The sequence below is a fragment of the Spermophilus citellus genome, assembly GCF_964194105.1.
Source record: "Spermophilus citellus genome assembly, chromosome: 13".
Lineage (NCBI taxonomy): Eukaryota > Metazoa > Chordata > Mammalia > Rodentia > Sciuridae > Spermophilus > Spermophilus citellus.
The window spans coordinates 10,892,031-10,910,854 of record NC_138193.1 but is presented as its reverse complement, the minus strand read 5'-3'; the positions used below and the strand labels follow the sequence as shown (position 1 = coordinate 10,910,854).

Sequence of the window (18,824 nt, the reverse complement as noted above, 5' to 3'; positions counted from 1 at the left end):
TGTTGTGTAGAACACTTAAAAGGACACAATCAGTGCCTTCGTGAAATTTACATGCCAATTATGCTAATGATTTGGTGCTGTGTAGTTAATGATTTAAACCACAGGCCTGGACAGATTTCTGCTTAGGGAAAAGCGTTTGAGAAGCCAGTGAGGAGACATGCTGATTGGAATATTAAAAGTTTTTTATTTAGACTATTGAACTGTGTTTTAAAGGAAAGTTATCTGTTCACTGCTAGGAATTGTTATATTGAGGAATAATGAATTTCTACCTTTTCTTTTTTGAAGAGAGAATATTTGGAGTAAATTCCTTTCATTTGCTCCTTTCCTCATATTAATCTAAGGCTGTTGATGGCAAGAAAGATGGAGGTGTTGGGATTTATTTTATTAGTCAAGTTATAATATCATCATCACCTGGGCTATTTGAAGATGCTATTGCTGACATCATTGTATTGTCTCATGAAGAAATTGAAAAGATTGTTTCTTGACTGTTTTTTTGGTGTATGTTTGTTTCTGTACATAGATCTCTGTGTGTGCATATATACTTCTGTGGATCTATGTATAAGCAAGTATAGTATTGTTTTCCCAGTGTTTGTCTTTCTCTTATTTGGGGAATGGACTCTTAGGGGGAAAACGAGAAATATTGCTGAAGGAAAGCTCTTTGTGTACAAATACAGACTTTTTAGATTTTAGTTTTTAATTGTACCAAATGAGAAGTATTAATCAGGAAGCATCTTGATTAATCAGATTATTAATCCTTGACATAAACAAAAGAAGTGACTGGCTGTGAAGGGTCTACCTCTGAATAAGAGAATTGACTGTAACAGTAGTAGGTGGGTTTCTTCTTATCAGGAAACTTATCAGTTCAGAGATAGTAATAGATAAGCTCAACCCTTCTCCCTGTGTCTCCTGTAAGAGCTCTAAAGTTTTGGAATCTCCAGGCCATTTGTCTTGTTTCTTAGGTAAAGGCATTAGAGGCATTATTATTAGTTTCTTATTAAGCTGTCTGTAGCATAAAAATTAATTCAAAGAATGTAAAGGATCTGTCTCTGAAGTATTAGACGCACAGTCTGTTTTCCTTGATCATGGCTCTTTGAACAGCTCTGCATCATCTGTGCCTACTCTTCTGCTGCTGTTCTGCTCAGTGTTTTGTCCAGACTTTGAGGGATCAGCACAGGCCTCCTGTTATGGTTGGGTGAAATCCCCTGTGTTGATTTGCTGTCGTTTATGTAACCACTCTTCATTGTTGAGCCCTTGGATTCTTTCTAGATAGTTCAGGCAGTCAGACAGCTTGGATTTTCCAGGGCAGGCCTGCTTTTAGATATTCAGTTCTACTACACACAAACCATGTGCTCTCATTTTTATTTTCAAAGTGTGATTTCAATAACCTTTGCCATTGCTGGACTAAGAGTTGTTATTTTTTATCATGGGCCTTTTACATGTACCTCACCTGTGCCTAGCACTGTATTATATGCTGTGAACATGAAAAGAAAAAAGAAATGACATGTCTTTGAACAGGGACTGGCAGGAAAGAGGCATGTAGACAAGTGTACCATCAGACAGAATTAGATAGAGGCAGTCACAGTGCCTGTCTTGTTCTAAACATTTGTATCTCATTTAATCCTCATAACAACCCTGTAAATATTTTCATGTCTTTTTTGTAGTTGGGAAAACCAAGGCAGAGTGGTTGAGGTACTTAATCAGAGTTATACATTAAGTGGTGGAGAAGTTTGAATTCAGGTAGATGATTTCAGAGCTTAGGCTCAGAGGTATTGGTCTACCACCTAGAAGAGCACAGAGGCTGCTAATTCTTCAGGTGTCTCACAGAGGAGGTAGAGTGTAAATAATGAATGTGAAGGGCATGCCAGGCAGAGGAGAGGTCAGTGGACATACCAGAGGCAGGCAGCTGCAGGTACATATATATTAGTAAATATATTTAGTAAATATTTGTGCATACAACTACAAGTTCTGAAGGGGGGTAGACCAGTTATGCTTTGGAGTCATGAGACACACACTATACCTGGCACATGGGATTCCTAGGCTGTCTTGAATTTAGTTGGTAATCATAGTACAGTTACTGTCCATCTTAATTCGCCACTTGGAAGAATAAGAACTGACCCATGAAATTGGCAGAGGTTGATGAGGATGTCGGGAATCCTGCTAAGGAAGCTGGGAAGGGTACCAGTTTTAGCAGGTTACATAGGATTTCTACTTAAAAATAAGGCAGAATTCTAATTTCGTGGGATGGCTAGTTTGGGAGGGTTATAGGTAGGCGTTGTGAGGGTAGGACAAGAATAATTACATGTCTCACTTGCTGGTGGTGGTAGGGATCCTAATGCACCTAATGTGCTTTGGTTGACCACAATCGAGAAACCAGGCAAAACCAATTAAGTAGTCATAGATCCCTGGACCAGGACTGGTATTATATCTGGTATATCTGACCAGTGCTTGGTGGTTAATGCACGTTTAGTAAATATTTGGTAAATGATTCATTCAGCAAAAATGTATTTAAGAAAAATCTCAACAGCTTTATTGAGACATAATTTACATATCATACATTATACTCATTTAAAGTGCAAAGTTCAGTGTTTTTTGGTATGCTAACAGATGTCTACATCCATGACCACAGTCAATTTTAGAGCATTTTCATCACCTCAAAAAAGAAATCCTGTCCCCTGTATCTGTCACTGCCCTGGTTCTCATCATCTTGTCTGCCTACCCTAGGCAACCACTAATCCTCCCATCTATGTAAATTTCCCTCTTCTGGACTTTGGTATAAATGAAATTGTATAGTGTGACTGGCTTCTTTCATGTGGCATAATGTTTTCAAGATTCACCCATCTTATGGCATGTATCAGCATCTCATTTCTTATGGATGAGCAGTGTTACCTTATATGGATACACACGGGTCTGTATGCCCATATGTGTCTGTATATATACTATCTATATAGCTTTTTATCACCAAGACCCAATAACCCAAGAAAATAAACTTGGAAGAGGAAAAGATTTACTTTGGCTCATAGTTTCAGAGGTTCAGTCTGTGGTCACTTGGGCCACTATGGCAGGGGAGTGTGTGGCAGAGGTGGCCTGTTAACATTATGGTGGCCAGGAAGCAAAGGTTGTTGGGGTGGGGGAGTGTCCCAAAAGTTCATTTAAGGGCTGTGGTCTAATTGCCTTCACTAGACCCTACCTACTAAAGATTCCACCACCTCCCAGTTTGCTTTTTCTCCATCTTTATCTCTTTAGACCTTCAATATGTTGGATGATTTCCACCCATATTGGTGAGAGAGATCCTCTTTTCTCAGCTTACCAATTCAAATATTAATCTCTTCTAGAAACACCCTCATAGACATATCCAGAAATGTCTTGCCAGCTATCTGGGCATCCCTTAGCCCAGTCAAGTTGACACATAAAATTGACCATCACATGGTCCTTTAGTGAATTTTTTTTTTTAAACTTCTGTTATTGTACTTTGCAACTATAGAATTTCTATTTGGTTCTTTATTAAAATTTGTCTCTTTATTGGTATTCTGCATTCAATCCAATGTTGCCATGCCTTCCTTAACTTCTTTTTTATTTTTTTAGTTGGACACAATACCTTTATTCCATTCGTTTATTTTTATGTGGTGCTGAGGATTGAACCCAGGGCCCCGTGCATGCTAGGCGAGTGCTCTACCGCTGAGCCACAATCCCAGCCCTTCCTTAACTTCTTTAAACTTTCCTTGAGTTCTGGAACATACTCTGAAGTCTGCCATCTAGTTGTACTCATAGGTGGTTTCTGTTGCCTCCTTTTATCTGATGAATGAGTTATACTTTGCTGTTTCTTTGCACATCCTGTTTTATTGGCTAATGAATATTTTAGAAAAATACATTTTAGCAACTCTGGATACTGGAATTCTTCTACCCTTGGGCCTTGTTATTTGCTGACTTGTTTAGTGACTGTTCCATCATTTCATAGAAGTCTGCACCCTCCAGGGGGCATTCACAATGCTGTACAACCACTACCTTTGTCTAGTTCCTGCATGTTTTGGGCAATTGATTACTTTATGATGCTATAATGTGCTCCAGGTTTGTCTGGTAATTTCTCTATTCCAGCCTGGATGCAATCATTTCTCCAAGCAGCCTCTACTCCCTTTGTCCCATCCTACTGTGCTATCACCATCTCCAGTCCCTCTCTGTGGACAACAAGGAAACGTATGTATGTATACACAAGTCTCTGTTCCTGTCCATTTGCATTTTTTTTTAAAGCCTAAGCACATGTTCTTAGCAGTTGCTCAGTTTTTAAGGTAATACTATACTGTTTGCACTAGCCTCGTCTTTTCCCTGTCACACCAGTCTCTTGACATCACAAAACACCACCTTCCTATCCCAATATCATTACTAATGCCCAATACATACATAAAGTGGTTTCAGAATTGCTAACCATAACCCAAGTGAAAAGTAAATTTACCAGGGTACTGTTTTTGTACATAGTTATTTTTATATTTTGTCTTGTAAAACATAGTTGACTGCTGTTTTCTAAAGTTACTTGGCCTACTTTTTATCTTAGTCACTTCCTCTTCTCTGTGCTTATGTTATTCATTTATAATGCATGCACTTAAGCCCATTTATTACTCTTTGTATTATTTTGGGTTTCCCTAATACCTTGTTTTATTGAATTTATTTACATTTCGAATATGTAAAACATCATCTTCATTGAGTCAGAACTTGTGTGTGGGGGGAGCATACTGAGAGGTATTCCATTTCCATTCTTCCCCTTTACCAAGTTTCTGTCTTTCCCTTTCAATATTACAGTGTACTGGTTTATCCTTCCTGGATTTCTTGTTGCACAAATTGAGCAGATACCTTTGCATTTCCTCATGTTGTCTTCCTTCTCATTTGAACAGTGGCATGTGGTAGGTGCTTTTATCCATTGCAGTTTTCACTTAGTATTATATCCTAGAAATCACTCCATATTCATTCATCAATACCTTTTTTTTTTAACAGTTGCATAATACTCCATGGTGTAGATGCATTGTAATTTATTCAACCACTCATCTGTTCAGGGCCACTTTGGTTTTTATTCATATTCCTTACATGTGCTTTAGTGCTTATTTATTTATTTTTAATGCTTATTCTAAGCATTGTGCTAGGCCTTGAATAATGGACATCTAGTTTACTTTTTTTTTTAAAATCTTTTAATGGTCACCTTAATTTCCATGGGAAATCAAGAATTTAATTTTGGAAGAAAACTGTAGTTGCCCTTTATGTTGTAAACATGAAAGTCTGGGGATAGAGTTGATTTGATTAACATTTAGACTTAAATTTATTCAGGAAAAGTAAGAGTCATATCTTTTTTGCTAAAGTACATTTTGCTTGCCTGTGAAAGTTAATTTTCAGTTTTTGAAACCAAAGGATAAAAGTTAGGTCAATTTTTAAAAAGCTCTATTCTTTACTTTCCCAACAGGAAGCTAGAAAGTGGCAGCAAATTATAGTCAGTGTTCATTACTTTTAAAGTTTATTTTTCCAGATTAAAAATAGTGAATGGGGAGTGGGGGTGTGGCTCGTGGTAGAGTGCTTGCCTAATGTGTGTGAGGCACTGGGTTTGGTCTACAGCACCACGTAAAAACTAATAAATAAAATAAAGGTATTGTGTCCTTCTACAACCAGAAGAGATTTAAAAAGGTAGTAAATGGTCACATGCCAGGTTTTTTTTACCCCTCTGCAGTTGTGATGGTACCTTAGAACTTTCTAGCCCAGAGGGTGGGAAGTAGGCATGCAAATCCATTTTCTTTTCAACACATATAGACATTTAGTGTCTTCAGGACAGTTTCAGTAAATGTTTTAGTTGCATTAAAGAAAAGTGCACAAACCCAAGTGTGCATCTCCTTATAACGAGCTGCGGTGGGCATCCCAGCACTGCCGGAGTGCACTTTGGTACACAGTTCTTTGGACATTTTCCCTAGAAGTCTCTGAGGCAGCAACTTGTATTTTTAGAAAAGGGTCTTTCTCATGGGGCTTCTATGCAGAAACCAAATATTAGGCTTTATTTCTTCATTGCAGTTTGTAGTGAGCCTTCCTGCCTGCCTTCTCTCCAACATTCATAAAATGCTGCGTGCCTTGCCCTGAGTAGGGGGAAGGCCAAGAAGACGAAGACAGAAAACCTACCCTGTGAAGGAGGCCACTGTGTAAGAGCAGGACAGGTGACATGAATATTCAGTGCTGTTGATGTCGTTCCAAGGCAGGGGCAGAGGGCTGTCTCTTAGGTAAAGACTGTTCTGATGAGGGGTTCTGTAAAGGTTTCTCATGAGAAGTGACATTTGAGTTGTTCTAAAGGTGATTAGGAATTAGAGGGAGAAAGGAATCTCTTGCTTAGGAGTTCGCCTGAGAATACCTTGTAATAATAGAGAAGGTAGATGTTGGGTTGAACCAAAGTTTATGAAGGTGACAGCAGATTGGAAAGTGGAAGAGTTTTGCCTGGTGAACTGGAGGTGTGTGACCTGATGGACCACAGAGTTTTGGCCTGGTGGTCCAGAGGCCAAAGTTCACAAAAACAGTGGGGGAGACCAGGCGAGTTAGCAGGGAACAGGGACTGAAAGCTTCTAATTCAGAGAGGATAGGAACTGGAAACTTCTCTCAGTTCCAGGAACTGTTTATCAATTGGTTGCAATAAAGGCAACGAGACCTTAAGGGCTCTGGAGTTTGTGGTGGAGAGTGTCTCATCATCTTATTTTTTTTTTAAATATATTTTTAGTTGTAGTTGGACACAATATCTCTATTTTACTTTTTAATTTTTATGTGGTGCTGAGGATTGAACCCAGGGCTTCACACGTGCTAGGTGAGCACTCTACCGCTGAGCTATAACCCCAGCCCCTCATCATCTTATTTATCTTAAATTTTTACTTCCTGTAAAAAAAAAAATTCTCTCTTTAGACTGGGTACATTATTTTTTTTTTTGATTGATAATACACCACTTACACATGTACATGCACATGTCTTTTCTCTCTTATAGTTTAATTAAAGATAAAATGTATTCTTTTGAACTTCAATCCTTTAGTCAGTAGACAAAACAAGTACAAATACTGCAAAAGTTGTTACCATATTTATATTTTAACTCTTTGGAAACCGTTAGTACCATGAACTTCATTCCTCATTTATGAGTTTTTCTATGATTATGGTAATAATTACTTTTATACCTTTTTGGGAATTTTGAAAATCCTAACAAGCTGGGAAAAAAGGGCGGGGCGGTCTTCTGAGAACTATGCCAGTCAGGATCAGGATGGTTGGGAGGACTGAGTGGGGAGGGGGACCTGGTTGCTTCTCATCTGAGTCTCTTGTCTGGCTGGGTCCTGTATAGTTTGGTTCTTAAATGTCCTTCAGGGCCTATGTGGTAAAAGCTTAGTCCCCAGCTGGCATTGTTGGGAGGTGGTGGAACCTTCAAGTGGTGAGATGGACTAGGAGGTCTTTGGGTCATCGGGGGTGAGCTGCAGAGGGAACTGTGGGACCCTGGCCCTTCTTTCTTGCCTGCATGAGGTGGGCAGATTTGCTCTACCACCTGCTCCTGCCATAATATGGCAGCCATTCATGGATCAAAACCTAAAACTGCACCAAAGTAAACCCTTCTTCTGTGTAAGCTGATTATTTCTGGTACTTGTAATGGACATCTGACTAACACATTCTTTGTTCACAATTGAACATGTGTGTTACAAGGCCTTAGAGTTCTTGTTAGACAGATTTGTTGCTTCCATGTGGTGTTTTCCCTTCAGGAATTAGGATTCTTACTGTCCTCTAGGCCTTCCTTTGCCATGGTAGAGTGTTGCAAGCTCAAGCATTCCTTGTTAGTCTTCTGACTCGAACTTCACCTAGAATTTTCTTGGTCTGAGATAAGGGAGCTGGTCTGGAAGCTTGATCATTTTAGGACAGATAATTGAATGTTCTTTTTTTTTTTTTTTAACTTATATTCTCCCCCTATTTTTGTTAGGCTTCTTACTTCATCCCAAACCGAGGGCTCGCTCAAAATTTCCCTTTCCCTCCCATTTTTTGGCATATGCAGACGGATACAAGTTTCTCTCTGTGTTTTTAAGCACATATGCTTATTGGAGAACAGAAATACTCAAGTATATTGATATATTCTTATTCAGATTAACAACAAAGCCCCATAGTCTTTGCCTTTTATTTGTATTTCAGTTTTTTGATATTTAAATGTTTTGGCACCGTTTACAAAATGAATTTGTCCTAGTAAACAAAGTTGTTTTCTTTGTGTGTCCACACTGTCACCCTGCGGCTGTGAGGGTCCTCTTAGCCTGCCTTCTTGGTGTGTTTAACATTCACTCACTATCTCCAAAGCATCTGTGCTTTCTTGTACTGTTTCTGTGCTTCAGACCCATCCTTCTATTTTCCTACCAGGAAATGTGGGATTAGTCACCCCTTAAGAGTCCTAGTTTCTGCCTGTAAGAATTATATTAGAGACCCAAGCTGGGTGCTCTTGAGACTTAGATGGAAACAGTGTTGCTGTAGAAAATGTCATTGGTTGGCTGTTAGCTGAACCATCATGTTGCGTTGGGGATGAGGTTTCATTGATCTGTAGGACTTAGCTCTGTGTGATGGAGCCCAGCTCATTCAAGGAGTTAATTCCAGTAGGACTGGAACTCTGGAGGCAAGCTAGCAGCTGGAACTTGTTACTGAGAGGAGAAAGCTGTGTGGGATTGGGAAGGCGTCTGCCAGCTGGTTCATCTCACATGGCAGCAAACAGCCAGCCAGCTGGTACTCACCTTGTTCATCCTGGCAAGCTTCTGTGTGGAGAGCCGCTATCTCCAAGCACCCCTCATCTTTTCTTCCCCTGACATTTTGTGTGAGTTATGGAGAAAGGAAGTAAATGTTCCTGAACTGGGGCAGTCCTAGACTGGACACCCTGTGTGTGCTTTCAGTGAGTCAGCCAAGTTAAGCTTAAGAACATGACCTTCAGGGTTTGTGGAATAAAGAGTCCCCCTCATAGTTGGCATTTATCTCCCAAATCTTTTATCTGTTTCATTTCCCTCCCTTTTACTTTTAGTAAAGTTGTGCTAGTTTGCAAACAATTTTGCAGAGAAATGGAGGACCCACCTGATGCTGCCGCCGCCTTTTCAGGGAAATGAACCTGCAGTTTCAAAACTGAAGCTAAGCACCCTGCTGGGTGGGAATGATAGGGGATATCATTTGATGACCACCTTTCTGTCCTGGTCACCTTCAGTCCTCTTAGCAGCTCTGGGGCGTAGGCATTAGTCTCCCAATTGCTGTGAAGACGGTCAGGCAGTTGGCCTACCACTGAAGCACTTGACCTGATGCTTGGAGAGTGCTAGAAACCTGGTCTGAACCAGGCGCTGTTCACTCCATGGCTCATTCTTCCGCATCAGCTCACAGAGGCTGGCATAAACCCCAGTACAGCAGAGCTGGGCTTCCAAATGTGTCTCCTTAGAGAAGCTTCTGGAAACCTCCCGTTGTCTGCCACCTAATGGGATTTCTTTCTATGCTTTGGTCAAAAATACTTTATTAGTTCATATTTAGTCATAGCGCGCTCCTCCCCCCGCCAGTTTTTATAAAGAAAAAGTAATCTATGTTGCTGTTTATTAAAGGCTACTCAAGTCGTGTGAAATATCGGTGTTCCCTTTAAATTGAAGAGTTTATATTGTTAGTTGCTGGTATTTTTGGAAAAGTTATGTTAACTTGAGTGATGAAGGGGGATTTTTGTTTCATTACTAAACACAACCATTAAACTGTCTTTAGCAAAATATATGCCAAATTTTAGGAGGAATGTAACCTTTTTTCCCTTCCAGTGATACACAGAAAACTGGGTCTTAGGGTTTTTTTTTTTTGGTGGGGGGCCTACCCAGGATTGAACCAGGAGTGCTTGTCCACTGAGCCACATCCTTAGGCCTTTTTATATTTTAAGACAGGGCCTTGCTAAGTTGCTGCAGCTGGCTTTGAACTTGCACTCCTCCTGCCTCAGCCTCCCAAGCCACTGGGATTACAGGTGTGTGCCTATTATTTTGGTGCATAAACAATAAACCTGAATCTTGTGGATTTTGAATAAAATAAAGCACATTGACTGCATCAAATTTAGAAAACCTCACTAACCTTACATTTATTTTTATCTTGGGCTTGTAAAGGAGCCTGTTGTCAGCCGCACACTCGCAGTAACCTCAGCACTGAGCGACTCTCAGGGGAGGGAGCTGTGGACTTGATTGATGTTTGGGTCTGTTACAGAGTCGATGAAAATAAATGTGACAGCGCAGCACCGTTAGAAGTAGTTAGAGGAGTGTCTGTTCAGCTCCTTAGTTCAGTTATTGACAGTTGTTTGTTTTTTTGTTAAGTTTTTTGAGTTCTTTATCTATCCTGGAGATTAGTTCTCTATCTGATGTGTGTCAAAAATTTGCTCCCAAAATGTAGGCTCTCTCTTCACCTCATTGATTGCTTCTTTTGCTGAGAAAAAACTTTTTAGTTGAGTTCATCCCATTTATTAATTCTTAATTTTATTTCTTGCACTTTAAGAGTCTTGTTAAGGAAGTTGGGGCCTAATCTGATATGATGAAGATTTGGGTCTACTCTTTTCTCTGTTAGGCATAGAGTCTCTGGTCTAATTCCTAGGTCCTTGATCCAACTTTGAGTTGCGTTTTGTCCATGGTGAGAGATAGGGTTTAGTTTCATTTTGCTGCATATGGATTTCTAGTTCTCCCAGCACCATTTGTTGAAGAGGCTATCTTTTCTCCAAAGTTTTTGGCACCTTTGTCTAGTATGAGATAACTCCATTTATGTGGGCCTGTCTCCATGTCTTCTATTCTGGACCATTGGTCTACATGTCTATTTTGGTGCCAATGCCATGCCATTTTTGTTTTTATAGTTTTGTATTATAGTTTAAGGTCTGGTATTTTGATGCTTCCTGCTTCACTCTTCTTGCTAAGAATTGCTTTGGCTATTCTGGGTCTCTTATTTTTCCAAATGAATTTCATGATTGCTTTTTCTATTTCTATAAGGAATAATGATGGAATTTTAATTGGAATCACATTGAACTTATATAGTGCTTTGGGTAGTATGGCCATTTTGCCAGTATTAATTTTGCCTACCCAAGAGCATGGAAGGTCTTTCCATCTTCTAAGGTCTTATTCAGTTTCTTTCTCTGTGTTCTGTAGTTTACATTTTGTTAAGTTGATTCCCAAGTATTTTATTTTTTATTTTTGAGGTGAATGGGGTAGATTTCTGGAGCTAAACAGACACTTCTCAGAAGATGATATATATACATTTGATCAACAAATATATGAAAAAATGCTCAACATTTAGTAGATAGAGAAATGCAAATCAAAACTACTCTGATTTCATCTCATACCAGTCAGAATGGTAGTCATCAAAAATACAACAAAGCCGAGCATGGTGGTGCAAACTCGTAGTCCTAGAAGCTCAGGAGACTGAGACGGGAGGATCACAAGTTCATAGTCAGCCTCAGCAAAAGCAAGGTGCTAAGCAACTCATTGAGACCCTAACCCTAAATAAAATACAAAATAGGGCTGGGGATGTGGCTTAGTGGTTGAGTGCCCCTGAGTTCAATCCTAGTAAAAAAAAAAAAAATACAACAATAAGTGTTGGTGAGGATGTGGGGGAAAAGACACACTCATAAATTGCTGGTGGGACTGCAAATTAGTGCAGACAATCTGGAAAGCAGTATGGAGATTTCTTAGAAAACCTGGAATGGAACCATGATTTGACCCAGCTATCCTACTCCTCAGTGTACAGCCAAAGGACTTAAAATCAGCATGCTATAGTAATGTAGTCACATCAATGTTTATAGTAGCTCAATTCACAATAGCTAAACTGTGGAAGCAACCTAGATGCTCTTCAATAGATGAATGGTTAAAGAAGCTGTGGTATGTATATAAAATGGAATATTATTTAGCATTAAATGAGAATAAAATTATGGCATTTGCAGTTAAATGGCTGGAGTTGGAGAATATCATGCTAAGTGAAGTAAGCCAATCCCAAAAAACCAAAGGCTGAATGTTCTCTCTGATAAGTGGATCCTGATCCATAACGAGGAAAGGGGCCATGGGAAAAATGGAGGAACTTTGATTGGGCAAAGGGGAGGGAGGGGTGAGGAGGGCCATGGGGGGGCAGGAAAAATGGTGGAATGAGATGGACATCATTACCCTAGGTAGATGTACTAGGTGCAACTAGGTACTGTGCATACAGTGCAATGCTACATCATGTACAACCAGAGAAATGAAAAGTTGTGCTGCAATTGTGTACAATGAATCAGAATGCATTCTGCTGTCTCATATACCTAATTAAAATAAATAAAATTAATGTACAAAAAAAGTAGAGGGCTGGGATTGTGGCTCAGTGGTAGAGTGCTTGCCTTGCATGTACTGGGCACTGGGTTTGATCTCAGCACTACATAAATAAATAAAAATAAAGGTATTGTGTCCATCTACAACTAAAAAATTAAAAATAAAAAAGTAGAGAATGCAGGTGTGCAGTGTGAAACTTCTGTTACTTTGAAACCATTTTCTGAGAGTCGCACTGAGGATTAGGTGTGTCATGAAAGGTGGGGTATTTGGCCTTCTGGCAGTCAACTCATACTTTGAACTACATCCTGGAGAAGATCCAGGAGACTCCAGAGGTCGCACATGACCAGCCTTATTCTGAAATAGTAGGATTTGGTTGCTTGTCCAAGGGCAAGGCAGGGCTGGTGTAGATGGTGTTCACTGGGATGAAATGTGTTGGGACCTTGTTTCTTTTGTAGCTTACTCTTTCATTTTAGAAAAGCCACTGTGGCTCTCTTGAGGCTTTTTAAAAATTAAAATTAAAGTTTTGTTGTTGATTGAACCCAGCCTTTGTGTATGTTAGGCAAGTGCTCTACTATTGAGCCACATCCATGGCTCTAAATTTTTTTTCTCTTATTTTACTGTGATGACCATGGAGAAATTATAAAAACCAGGAAAAGTTCTGTAAAGCAAATATAGGAAAACAGGGCTCTTTTTTTTTTTTCTTCCCCTTCTCGATTAAAGAAGGTAGATCCTGTAAATTACAGAGCTTGACATTTGGGACAGATATTCACTGGGAACTTCGTGAGCATGAACGTTTATAAAAAGAAGCAGTGATTATAAGCAGAGTCAAAACAGTGAGATTCTTAAGGGCAGAGACTATGCCCCCATCACACCTCACTTAAGAAAATTTAAGATTATTCAGAAGGTATAGTAAGTAAGATAGAAATACCTGTGGTTCCGTTACCCAGGTTTTTTCATATTTACTTCTAGAATTTCTCTTCATTTTTAATGAGCAAAGCACAGCAGATCCATTTAACATCCATCATCCAGTGTCCCTTTTGCTTTCCTTCCCTGGTGGAGGCGACCACATCATACCTGTGTAGGATCCCACTCCATTTTATGTGTTGCTTTATGGATATGACTATCTAGAAATCACATGTGTGTATGTGTGTATATATGATTTTGTGTGTTTTAAACATTTTACACAAATAATTTTATACTATAGGTGTGCTATGCCCCAACCCCTGCTGGAATGGAATCCAGGGCCTCACACATCCTAGGCAAGTGCATTCCATTTGAGCCACACCTCAGCCCCCTCCTTTTCAGCCCCCCTCACATTGTGGTTTTGGGGAGAGATGTACCCCAGAGGTCCCCATTCTGCTATTTTCTCCAACACCGTTTAGTAACCACTTTTTATACCATTTTGTTCTTTAGTTGTAGAAGGACTCTGGTTCAGATCCCACTAGACTGGGTACTGTGTAAAATTTTCATCCTTGTTTATTCAGAAGCTTGTCTTTTGTGGTTTAGGTCATGGCACAAAGGAGTAGACAAGGCTTTTTGTCTCTGTGTATGTGGTAGATAACATTTGGGACCCATTATCAGTATTTCTGCATTATTTTTCTAATTCAAATCAATGTCCACATCATCTTCATCATTTTTAAGCTTAGTTCTTTGCATCTCAAAATAGGAATTTTGTTAATTTTCATTATGTTCAGGCTACTCTATGGTCAATGGATCTTTTTTTTCCCTCTACAGTTATAGTGATCATATAATTTTTTCCCCCGATCTAGGGCACTTGAGAGCAAAGGGCATGCTATTAACAATTAATGCTGCAGCAGCAGTTGTAAATTCGAACTGTCCTAAGCAGACATGTACATCCTCACCCTGTTGACTCGGTGAGCCATAGTGGTAGGGAGTGATTGGCCGAGTGTAGAGGGGACAGGAAACCTGGACTTTGCTGTGGAATTGGTTCAGTCATGCTGGGAAGTGGAGTGTGCCACGTTCTAGAACCATGATTCAGAGTCCTTGTGAGTCTCTGTACCTGTGGGATCCAGTCAGCAGTCACATGACATGGCTCCTGTTGCAATTAATGCTTTCAGCTGGGAGGGGACAGATGTTTCCTGAGGTGGTGGTGAGCACTTTGTGGAGGCAGTTATCTTTTAGTGTGCTGATAAGATGTGGCGGCTTTATAAACCCTCTTCTTAAGGGAAATAAGCCTCGCCTCTTCTGACCCGATTGGACCTAAGAGTCCAGGAGACTTGGTTGTTCCTCTCTGAAAACTAGGATGAAAGATAAAGTAGAAATGGGAGCTCCTCTTGTCCTCTTGTGACTTGCCTTAGGGGAACTTCCTTCCTCTGTGTCAATTGTTCCTTTGGTATGGTCCCTAGAAGCTGATATGCTAAAATGGAGAGGAGTAATTGAACACTGACTATTGGTCAGAGAGTTTCAACTACTGCAATAATAGTTTAGGTCTGGAGGGAAATTTACTAATCCCAGTTATGGGATATTAGTGGTTTATTGGCCCTGTGCTCTTTGATTTGTGAGGAGCTTTTCTTCATGTTCCCTTTTCTCTTGAGCTCAGGTAATTTGTCTACTTATTAATATTTGTTGAGGTGCTGTTACACTGGAGTTGTGATGGTAAACGTGATAAAGGACATCCTTGCTGTCTTAGAGCTGTTTACAGCGGTCCTGGAGGGGGTGGCTTACGTGGTGATAGTCGAGCAAGTAGATAGACATCTTTCAGGTTGAAATGGATAGCGACAATGAAGCTGCTTGATGAAGAGGGGGACAGGGACTGTGAAGATGCAGGTGCCATCAGACAGGGTCTTTGAGGAGAACAGGCCTTGCTGATGAGAAACCAGAGAAGCAGAGTGAGGAGGGAACTCAGCAGCTAAGGAGCAGGTATCCAAGCCCTGAGGCAGGAATGAGCATGGCATGTTGAACACGAAGGAAAGTGTGGATAACCCTGGTGTGAGATGTGCAGGGAGTTTATTGGGGAAGCTGGAGCGGGGGCTACAGGTTGGAGCACTTTGGCCTTAGAACCCTGGATTCCACGATGGGAAGTCTTGGAAATTGTGTACCAGGAACGAGCTCTGAACCAATTTACTTTTTCAGAGTGATCTCTGCTACTAAGGAGGCAAAGTAGAAATAGGAATTTCCTTGAGAGGGTTTTTCTCTATTGTGTTAGCCAGGTTGATGTGGGCTAAGCCTCATGGACGGATGCCACCAGAGTCTTGGGGGTAAGACCTGACTGCATGTATTGTTGGATCGGAGAGGAGGTAGAGGGATCAAGGATGGTTCTTAGGTTTTGTCTGAGATGATGGCTGGTGGCACCATTTATTAAGACTGGGAAAGCTTGGAGAAGAACAGGTTTTAGAGGTGGCCATTTAGAGTTCCAAGAAGAATGGAGATGTGAGTTTTGGTGTAAGTGGCATGTAGATGGAATCCAAAGCCTGGGGGTGGAGGCTTTGGCAGATCAAGTGGAGGGGAGGTAGTGAGGCAGGAAGAACGTTAGGAAACCATTCTGAAGAAGTGATAGAGGCAAGTGTTCTTTTTGGTATTTCGTGTTTCTAAATTATACTCATAAAGTGCTGCTGCGTTATTGTTTTCAGTTTGAGACAGCATGAGTGAACTTCGTATTGCAGATAAGAATGTGCTTTTTGTTCTCTTCGCTCACTTGTTTCACTATAATTTTTAGCTAAAGCCTTATTTCTTGTTGATGTTATTGTGAATGAATGAAATTATCTTTCTTTTGAGCCCAGTATGGTGCTCTCACCTTTCCCTTATTTCTAGTGTTTTATATTCTTGGTGTTAATGGCCGTCTCTTCCTTCCTTTGTGTGGTTATGGGTTTTCCCCCTCCCCCCCAGTGGATTCTTCAGATACCTCACCTATCAGTTCTTTCCAGTGCCCTAGTGTACCAGATAACATCAGGTTTGTTTTCTTTCCAGTGGCCTCTGGGACCACCCTTCACCCTTCCATGTGTGTGTGTGTGTGTGTGTGTGTGTGTGTGAGAGAGAGAGAGAGAGAGAGAGAGAGAGAGAGAGAGAGAGAATGAATGAATGAATAAATAAATAAATAAATAAATTCTTTTACACTCCTAAATTCACACTTGGTTGATGGTTGGGTAAAGAATTTTAGGCTGAATGTGTTTCCTCTGAAATTTTCAGACGTGCCTTCCGTGTGTTCTGGCAGCTCTTGTCTTCTAATGGCTATCGAGATGAGTCCTGTATTCTTTGTGTATGACCTCTTCCTTCGCTTGATGAACTTTTGTTCTGTTTTGCAGTGCTGGCAATTGAACCCAGGCTTTCTGCGTTCTAGGCAAGTGCTCTACCACTGAGCTACATCCCCAGCTTTAGAAATTGTAAAAAAGAAATTAATTTATATCCTTCTCTTTTGTCTTTTTTGTATTGACTAGAAACTCTAGTACATAATGTCGAATAGAAGTGACAAGAGTGGACATCCTTGCCTTGTTTCCATTAAATTCGATGTGAATTTTAGATTTGTTTTAAAAATATAGTTACCCTTTATCATGTTGAGGAATTTGCCAGCATGGAACTAGGAAGTTCCTAGTTTGTCACGAATGAGTGTTGGATTACGTCAAATGCCTTTAATGCATCTTTTTAAAGTTTCATGTGGGTTTTATCTAGTTAGGCAAAAAGCCTATGTTTTTCTCTGTGGAAAGATTTTCATAAAGGATTAACTTTCAGTTTTATCATTAACAAAAATCCATAGATTAAGCGCGGGAAAACTAATGCCATGAAATATCTGTGTATTTAGGTCTTTCTTCCAGCAAGTTTTGATGTTTTCTGTACTTATTTGTTAGACTTATACCTTTTTTGTGCTAGTGTTAAGTGATACTCTGTTTTTAGCTTGAGATGCCAATTGTTCTTTGTTGGTATAATAGAAAGTGATTGATTTTTGTATTTTAACCTTGTGTCCTACAACCTTGCTATAATTGCTTATTAGTTCTAGGGGGGTTTTCTTCTTGTTGTTGATTCTTCGGGACATTAAGACAAATATGCACAGTTTTCTTTCCTCTTTTCAATCTGTACACCTTTTATTTCCTTTTCTTGTTTTTTTTTTTTCTTTTTTCGCTTTAACCAGAACTTCCAGTACGGTATTAAATAGGAGAGGAGATTGGCTTGCCTTGTTCTGACCTTAGTGGAAAAGCGTCTAATTTCTTATCAACAAGAGTAATAACTGGGGCTGGGATTGTGGCTCAGTGGTAGAGCGCTCACCTAGCACAGGCGGGACCCGGGTTCGATCCTCAGCACCACATAAAAATAAAGGCATTGTGTTGTGTCCATCTACACCTAAAAAAATAAATGAAAAAAAATTAAAAAAATTTAAAAAAGAGTAATAACTGTCATTTGTAGATATTCTTTATCAAGTTAAGGAGCTGCCTCTATTCCTATGTTATGGCAAGCCATTACTTTCTTCATATTTTATTTGTACTGTTTCTCTCTTCTCTGGATACACTTGACATCATACACTGTGAGGGGCTCTGTTCAGTTTTCTTTGTTCTTTCATTCCTTTCTGTTCTTTGGATTGCATACTTTGTATTAATCTAACTTCCAGGTCATTGACTCTCCCGCTCTTCTGACATCTGAAATCTGCAGTTGAGCATCTCTGCCAGAATTTCCATTTTGTTTTACATTTGCTGTCTCTTTATTTTCCTTGTTCTTTGAGTCAGTTTGATCACACTCTTCTTGTTTCCATGTTCTTTAAACATGGTTTTATTTGGTTCTTCTAACATATTTATAGTAGCTGTTCTGAAGTCGTCTTCTGCTAACTGTGGCATCTGGGAACACGCAGAGACTGTTTCTATTGACTGCTGCTTATCTCCCCCCTGAGTAGAGATCACAGTTCTTTTTTCTCAGTCTATCTTGTAAAGTTTTGTTGACTACTCTGTATTTTAGGTAATACATTGCTGTGGCACTGGGTTTCTTCTTTGTGCCCCTGAAAAATGTGGTGGTGGTGGTTTTGTTAGCTCATTATTTAGAACTGGAATGAGCTAAATCGCCAAGGTCTGTCTCATCTTCAGTGTCCGATTTATCTCTGCCCTTTGGTTTTGATTTGTTTTTGTTGTGAAGCCTGGTTTCCTAGAGGGGCTGCCCTGGTGCCTGCACAGCAAGTTCAAGGTCAGCTTGGACAACTTTGTGAGACCCTGTGTCAAAAAAGAGGCCGGGTGGAGGTTGGAGAGAAACCCTAGAAGCCTGGAAGGCTCCGTTCTCTGCGGATGGAGATGTGTGCTGGGCCACAGCCCCACTCCGGGCTGTTTCACATCTGCCCCACCTTGAATTTCCTTTGGCTTCCTCTGTTCTCTGTGCGGGATTTATGTGGCCAGGTCTGGGTGGGTCTGCTGTGAATGCATGTATCCTGCTGTCCACCTGGGATCTCAAGAGCTCTGTGAGCTCCTGACAACTGTTTTACTTCCTGGAAATGCCTGCTAAGTGTCTGGCTGGTGTGCCAGCCCCTTGCTCTCCTCAAATAGAGCAGTAGCCCCAAATAGAACACTAGCCTCAGGCTAGCAGAGCGCTGGCCCTTCTTTGCAC

At 40.3% G+C, this 18,824-nt stretch overlaps 1 protein-coding gene across 7 annotated transcripts in view; it reads left to right on the top strand.

Annotated features, from left to right (window-relative positions):
• Nucleotides 1-18,824, top strand: part of MGAT4A (alpha-1,3-mannosyl-glycoprotein 4-beta-N-acetylglucosaminyltransferase A) — a 95,461-nt gene that overhangs the window by 4,790 nt on the left and 71,847 nt on the right. The window lies entirely within an intron of this gene.